The 7500-nt window shown below is 51.9% G+C and overlaps 1 non-coding gene across 1 annotated transcript; it reads left to right on the top strand.

The window, feature by feature from the left end:
- Positions 1–5504: 5504 nt before the first annotated feature.
- LOC124565948 lies at positions 5505–7414 on the top strand. The gene has a single exon (XR_006970714.1). It is a non-coding gene; the product is annotated as a small subunit ribosomal RNA (ribosomal RNA).
- Positions 7415–7500: the final 86 nt, after the last annotated feature.

Raw genomic sequence — 7500 nt, 5'->3', positions numbered from 1 at the left:
ACCACAAAACACAGCGCCATCTGTAGGTCTCCCGCGGCATGACGTCCTGCAACGACGATACCGCCATCTATGAGACGCCAAGCCGACCAAGACATCGATGGGCCCACAGTGCCCATCTTTCGACCCCACCCACAAAGCCTGCGTCCTCTGTCGACCACAGCACCCCAACGCCAGCGCCTCTGCCGCACGAAATCGTGGACCGGCAATCACTCCACCTGCGCCCCACTCCAACCGCCCAACTCGCAACTCCAGCGGATGAACGGCGGACTTTTCCCGCAGTCGCAATGTGCAATCCACCCCTATAACATGCGTTTCATGAAGAGTTATCTCCAATATGCGACATTCCCGCTGTCCCTATACATGAGCTGCGGGCTGTACCAGTTACGAGCTAGAGACGCGACCGCGTTGCTCTCTGTACGAATGCCGATGCTGAGCGGTCAGCTAGGAGGCGCTCCATCCATGTCGGTACCGGTGAGCGTTGCACTCGCAGTCGCAAGAACGTACGGCAAGTATATTACCTGGAAGAGTCAATGACAGTCCACGCCCCCCTGCGTGGGAAGAGTCTTTCTAGGCCATGACCCACCGGAAGGGCGCAGCGTCCCCCACCCCAGACATGTGACGTCACACCATCGGTATTGACGACTAGACTGATTCCTTATAATCATTTGCCATACACCGGTGGAAGCTGCCGAGACGAGTAACTACATAGCGGGCTCGCCGTGTCACTAATGTACAGAGATACAACAGTTTCGACTGGAACCGGATTAAACGTATACACGGCGCTGATTAGTAATAGATAGAGCCATCAGAATACAGATAATGTATACAACTGTCCGTATACATGCTGAAAGACTCTGCTCACAATCACAACCACACGTCAGCCACACACCCTTATCACGCACTACTCTCTGCCTGTAACACGCACACAGACAATATGTAAGCACCAGCATGGAACAACACCCAGTGCATCCTCTCCGCCACATTAGACAATCCACACTGTCATAACCAGACTGGGAGGTCCACTCAGAAAACAGAATATCCCACCCACCCGACAACCACCATTGCTCAGCCAAGCCACCAACACCCACACATGTCCTACACAGGGGTGCACCCAACATCACAATACTGCCTCCTCTCACAGCACACAAACAATGGCAGGAATGAAAGACACAGGTCTGCCACAAGCATGGAATGAGAGCGCCGCCTGTCATGAGCCAAAGGTGCATCCTGACGTGGCAAATCAGATGATGCCGCAGGCATCCACTTACTATAATCACAATCAACAAACCGGCCGCCCCGCCCCGCCCCCCATTAAACCTTTCCTTACAACAATGTGTACCTTAACCTAACCTATATCGTACCGTAACCTAACCTATATCGTACCGTAACCTAACCTATGTCGTACCGTAACCTAACCTATGTCGTACCGTAACCTAACCTATGTCGTACCGTAACCTAACCTATGTCGTACCGTAACCTAACCTATGTCGTACCGTAACCTAACCTATGTCGTACCGTAACCTAACCTATGTCGTACCGTAACCTAACCTATGTCGTACCGTAACCTAACCTATGTCGTACCGTAACCTAACCTATGTCGTACCGTAACCTAACCTATGTCGTACCGTAACCTAACCTATGTCGTACCGTAACCTAACCTATGTCGTACCGTAACCTAACCTATGTCGTACCGTAACCTAACCTATGTCGTACCTTAACCTAACCTATGTCGTACCTTAACCTACCCTATGTCGTACCTTAACCTAACCTATGTCGTACCTTAACCTAACCTATGTCGTACCTTAACCTAACCTATGTCGTACCTTAACCTAACCTATGTCGTACCTTAACCTAACCTATGTCGTACCTTAACCTAACCTATGTCGTACCTTAACCTAACCTATGTCGTACCTTAACCTAACCTATGTCGTACCTTAACCTAACCTATGTCGTACCTTAACCTAACCTATGTCGTACCTTAACCTAACCTATGTCGTACCTTAACCTAACCTATGTCGTACCTTAACCTAACCTATGTCGTACCTTAACCTAACCTATGTCGTACCTTAACCTAACCTATGTCGTACCTTAACCTAACCTATGTCGTACCTTAACCTAACCTATGTCGTACCTTAACCTAACCTATGTCGTACCTTAACCTAACCTATGTCGTACCTTAACCTAACCTATGTCGTACCTTAACCTAACCTATGTCGTACCTTAACCTAACCTATGTCGTACCTTAACCTAACCTATGTCGTACCTTAACCTAACCTATGTCGTACCTTAACCTAACCTATGTCGTACCTTAACCTAACCTATGTCGTACCTTAACCTAACCTATGTCGTACCTTAACCTAACCTATGTCGTACCTTAACCTAACCTATGTCGTACCTTAACCTAACCTATGTCGTACCTTAACCTAACCTATGTCGTACCTTAACCTAACCTATGTCGTACCTTAACCTAACCTATGTCGTACCTTAACCTAACCTATGTCGTACCTTAACCTAACCTATGTCGTACCTTAACCTAACCTATGTCGTACCTTAACCTAACCTGTATTGCGCCTTAACCTAACCTGTATTGCGCCTTAACGTAACCTGTATTGCGCCTTAACGTAACCTGTATTGCGCCTTAACGTAACCTGTATTGCGCCTTAACGTAACCTGTATTGCGCCTTAACGTAACCTGTATTGCGCCTTAACGTAACCTGTATTGCGCCTTAACGTAACCTGTATTGCGCCTTAACGTAACCTGTATTGCGCCTTAACGTAACCTGTATTGCGCCTTAACGTAACCTGTATTGCGCCTTAACGTAACCTGTATTGCGCCTTAACGTAACCTGTATTGCGCCTTAACGTAACCTGTATTGCGCCTTAACGTAACCTGTATTGCGCCTTAACGTAACCTGTATTGCGCCTTAACGTAACCTGTATTGCGCCTTAACGTAACCTGTATTGCGCCTTAACGTAACCTGTATTGCGCCTTAACGTAACCTGTATTGCGCCTTAACGTAACCTGTATTGCGCCTTAACGTAACCTGTATTGCGCCTTAACGTAACCTGTATTGCGCCTTAACGTAACCTGTATTGCGCCTTAACGTAACCTGTATTGCGCCTTAACGTAACCTGTATTGCGCCTTAACGTAACCTGTATTGCGCCTTAACGTAACCTGCATTGCGCCTTAACGTAACCTGCATTGCGCCTTAACGTAACCTGTATTGCGCCTTAACGTAACCTGCATTGCGCCTTAACGTAACCTGCATTGCGCCTTAACGTAACCTGTATTGCGCCTTAACGTAACCTGTATTGCGCCTTAACGTAACCTGTATTGCGCCTTAACGTAACCTGTATTGCGCCTTAACGTAACCTGTATTGCGCCTTAACGTAACCTGTATTGCGCCTTAACGTAACCTGTATTGCGCCTTAACGTAACCTGTATTGCGCCTTAACGTAACCGATATTGCGCCTTAACGTAACCTATATTGCGCCGTAACGTAACCTATATTGCGCCGTAACGTAACCCACATTGCGCCGTAACGTAACCTATATTGCGCCGTAACGTAACCCACATTGCCCCTTAACGTAACCCACATTGCCCCTTAACGTAACCCACATTGCCCCTTAACGTAACCCAACACACGTTGGGCCTTAACCCAACACACGTTGGGCCTTAACCCAACACACGTTGGGCCGTAACCCAACACACGTTGGGCCTTAACCCAACACACGTTGGGCCTTAACCCAACACACGTTGGGCCTTAACCCAACACACGTTGGGCCTTAACCTGCTCTGTAATTGTCATACGACGCGTTAAATTAGTGTAGTGTTGCCTAACTGCAACCCCCGCAATATAGTTTGCTACTCGCACTGCCCGGTCCCCAGTGTATCGCTTCATGTTAAACACCTTGCAGCTATACACTGTAATGTGGATGGCAGCAGGACGTACATGCTCAATGCCCTTTGCAGTTGTTCATTGGCATTTGCAGTTGTTCATTGGCATTCGCATGGCGAAGCACTTAGCCTACGCTGTGGTACGGCCTGTGTCAACTGTCCGCTGATGTTGTACGTCCAAATCACACACTGTACTGCACATTGGTCCTCATGTACTGAATGATACATCGTGGTACATGTGACCGTACAACGACTGCGCCAACAACGGCGAACCATGCGGTCCAAATGTTGTGCACTCAGCTACGTGTCGTCTCCCTATAAGAGCTGGATTGCAGTGTGGTATGCCCTGGATGGCGATCAGCATGAGCCGTCTGTTGATGTAGTGGCGCGTGTTGTCAGACGTAGTCGTCTCTTCTCACACACCGTGATAGCACGGTGCACTGCGTTCCACATCTGCGACATGCGACAGAGGCCGGTTGACAGTCGTTCGCGCAATGGACATCGCATACGTACGGGGGCCACCTTCCACGTGTTCGCTAAGCGTGGACATGTTGTTGCGTGTATGTGGGCAGACAGTGTGTCGTGACACCTGACACAGGCATGCAACAATCGTTGAATTTGCAAATGGCGATGGACGCCTACGTTTGCTGGTGACGTTACGCAAATGAACAACTGGTAAACCGTTGTGGTGCGGTTGTTCTCGCTAGGGGTGAATCAGTGATGGCGACGATCGGTTGAGCTACCAACCGGTTGTTGCAGCGATACCCACCATGCCCACGAACGTGAATGGCATGTGGGTGTGAAGCGATACGCGGCGGTGGCTGGGTGGGACCGTCCCCGGCCGGTGAGGGGGGGCCTCCCGGCGTGTTGGCCGTGCGGTGCGTGGGCGCACGCGCTACAGCCGGCTGGTGGGGGCGGCCAGTGGCAGGCGCGCCGGCCGACGGAGGCGGCAGGCGGCGCAGCTGCGCGCCGGCGCACCCTGCACGCGGCGCCGTGCGGCCAAAGTAGGTCCTCGCGGGCCCGGTGCGAAGCGCGGTGGACATCTGCAGTGTGCTGGTCCGATTGAGGACTGTGTGCGCTGAGGATGCGCCGCCGCCCGGCGCTCGGCGCCGCGACGCCGTCTGCTGCTCGGTCGCCTCTGCGGTTCTCGCAGGTGGTTTGTATCGCAGCTGTGCGGACGTGTTGGCGCGTGCGCTGTGCTGGGAGAGTTCGCTTCGGCACCCAAGTGGGGCTTTTGTCCTTCTGTGGCGCTGGCGTTGGAGCTGCCGGTCACCGTAGGTGGCGCGTGTTGTCTCCCGCCGGCAATGCCACGACAGCACGCTCCCGGGCCTCTGTCGGCAGCGGCAAGCTCAGTTGGGAGCACGGGTGGTCGCACCTAAAGCGTCTACTCGCCAAACTCCGGGCGATTGCGCCTCTCTCGAACCCGACCAAGTACTTAGGACGGCGCTGCGCGCCGCCGGGACCTGAGAGGGTTTCGAGGTGTATGGTGCAGGGGAGCTCAGCCTCCTCCTGTTTGCAGAATAATTGAGCGGACGCTTGCGTGTTCGCGCGGGCCCCCGGGACACACTCCCGGGCGGCCGGCTGCTCAGCTCTAGTTGACGCAGCTCCCTGGTTGATCCTGCCAGTAGTCATATGCTTGTCTCAAAGATTAAGCCATGCATGTCTCAGTACAAGCCGCATTAAGGTGAAACCGCGAATGGCTCATTAAATCAGTTATGGTTCCTTAGATCGTACCCACGTTACTTGGATAACTGTGGTAATTCTAGAGCTAATACATGCAAACAGAGTCCCGACCAGAGATGGAAGGGACGCTTTTATTAGATCAAAACCAATCGGTCGGCTCGTCCGGTCCGTTTGCCTTGGTGACTCTGAATAACTTTGGGCTGATCGCACGGTCCTCGTACCGGCGACGCATCTTTCAAATGTCTGCCTTATCAACTGTCGATGGTAGGTTCTGCGCCTACCATGGTTGTAACGGGTAACGGGGAATCAGGGTTCGATTCCGGAGAGGGAGCCTGAGAAACGGCTACCACATCCAAGGAAGGCAGCAGGCGCGCAAATTACCCACTCCCGGCACGGGGAGGTAGTGACGAAAAATAACGATACGGGACTCATCCGAGGCCCCGTAATCGGAATGAGTACACTTTAAATCCTTTAACGAGTATCTATTGGAGGGCAAGTCTGGTGCCAGCAGCCGCGGTAATTCCAGCTCCAATAGCGTATATTAAAGTTGTTGCGGTTAAAAAGCTCGTAGTTGGATTTGTGTCCCACGCTGTTGGTTCACCGCCCGTCGGTGTTTAACTGGCATGTATCGTGGGACGTCCTGCCGGTGGGGCGAGCTGAAGGCGTGCGACGCGCCTCGTGCGTGCTCGTGCGTCCCGAGGCGGACCCCGTTGCAATCCTACCAGGGTGCTCTTGAGTGAGTGTCTCGGTGGGCCGGCACGTTTACTTTGAACAAATTAGAGTGCTTAAAGCAGGCAAGCCCGCCTGAATACTGTGTGCATGGAATAATGGAATAGGACCTCGGTTCTATTTTGTTGGTTTTCGGAACCCGAGGTAATGATTAATAGGGACAGGCGGGGGCATTCGTATTGCGACGTTAGAGGTGAAATTCTTGGATCGTCGCAAGACGAACAGAAGCGAAAGCATTTGCCAAGTATGTTTTCATTAATCAAGAACGAAAGTTAGAGGTTCGAAGGCGATCAGATACCGCCCTAGTTCTAACCATAAACGATGCCAGCCAGCGATCCGCCGCAGTTCCTCCGATGACTCGGCGGGCAGCCTCCGGGAAACCAAAGCTTTTGGGTTCCGGGGGAAGTATGGTTGCAAAGCTGAAACTTAAAGGAATTGACGGAAGGGCACCACCAGGAGTGGAGCCTGCGGCTTAATTTGACTCAACACGGGAAACCTCACCAGGCCCGGACACCGGAAGGATTGACAGATTGATAGCTCTTTCTTGATTCGGTGGGTGGTGGTGCATGGCCGTTCTTAGTTGGTGGAGCGATTTGTCTGGTTAATTCCGATAACGAACGAGACTCTAGCCTGCTAACTAGTCGCGTGACATCCTTCGTGCTGTCAGCGATTACTTTTCTTCTTAGAGGGACAGGCGGCTTCTAGCCGCACGAGATTGAGCAATAACAGGTCTGTGATGCCCTTAGATGTTCTGGGCCGCACGCGCGCTACACTGAAGGAATCAGCGTGTCTTCCTAGGCCGAAAGGTCGGGGTAACCCGCTGAACCTCCTTCGTGCTAGGGATTGGGGCTTGCAATTGTTCCCCATGAACGAGGAATTCCCAGTAAGCGCGAGTCATAAGCTCGCGTTGATTACGTCCCTGCCCTTTGTACACACCGCCCGTCGCTACTACCGATTGAATGATTTAGTGAGGTCTTCGGACTGGTACGCGGCATTGACTCTGTCGTTGCCGATGCTACCGGAAAGATGACCAAACTTGATCATTTAGAGGAAGTAAAAGTCGTAACAAGGTTTCCGTAGGTGAACCTGCGGAAGGATCATTACCGACTAGACTGCATGTCTTTCGGTGTGCGTGTCGTGTCGCGCAACACGCTACCTGTACGGCTCGCAGTAGCCGTGCGCCGCGTGC

This window comes from Schistocerca americana, unplaced genomic scaffold, assembly GCF_021461395.2.
Source record: "Schistocerca americana isolate TAMUIC-IGC-003095 unplaced genomic scaffold, iqSchAmer2.1 HiC_scaffold_1352, whole genome shotgun sequence".
Classification (NCBI taxonomy): domain Eukaryota; kingdom Metazoa; phylum Arthropoda; class Insecta; order Orthoptera; family Acrididae; genus Schistocerca; species Schistocerca americana.
Note: the sequence above shows the minus strand (reverse complement) of the source record. Positions and strands in the feature narration are given on the sequence as shown.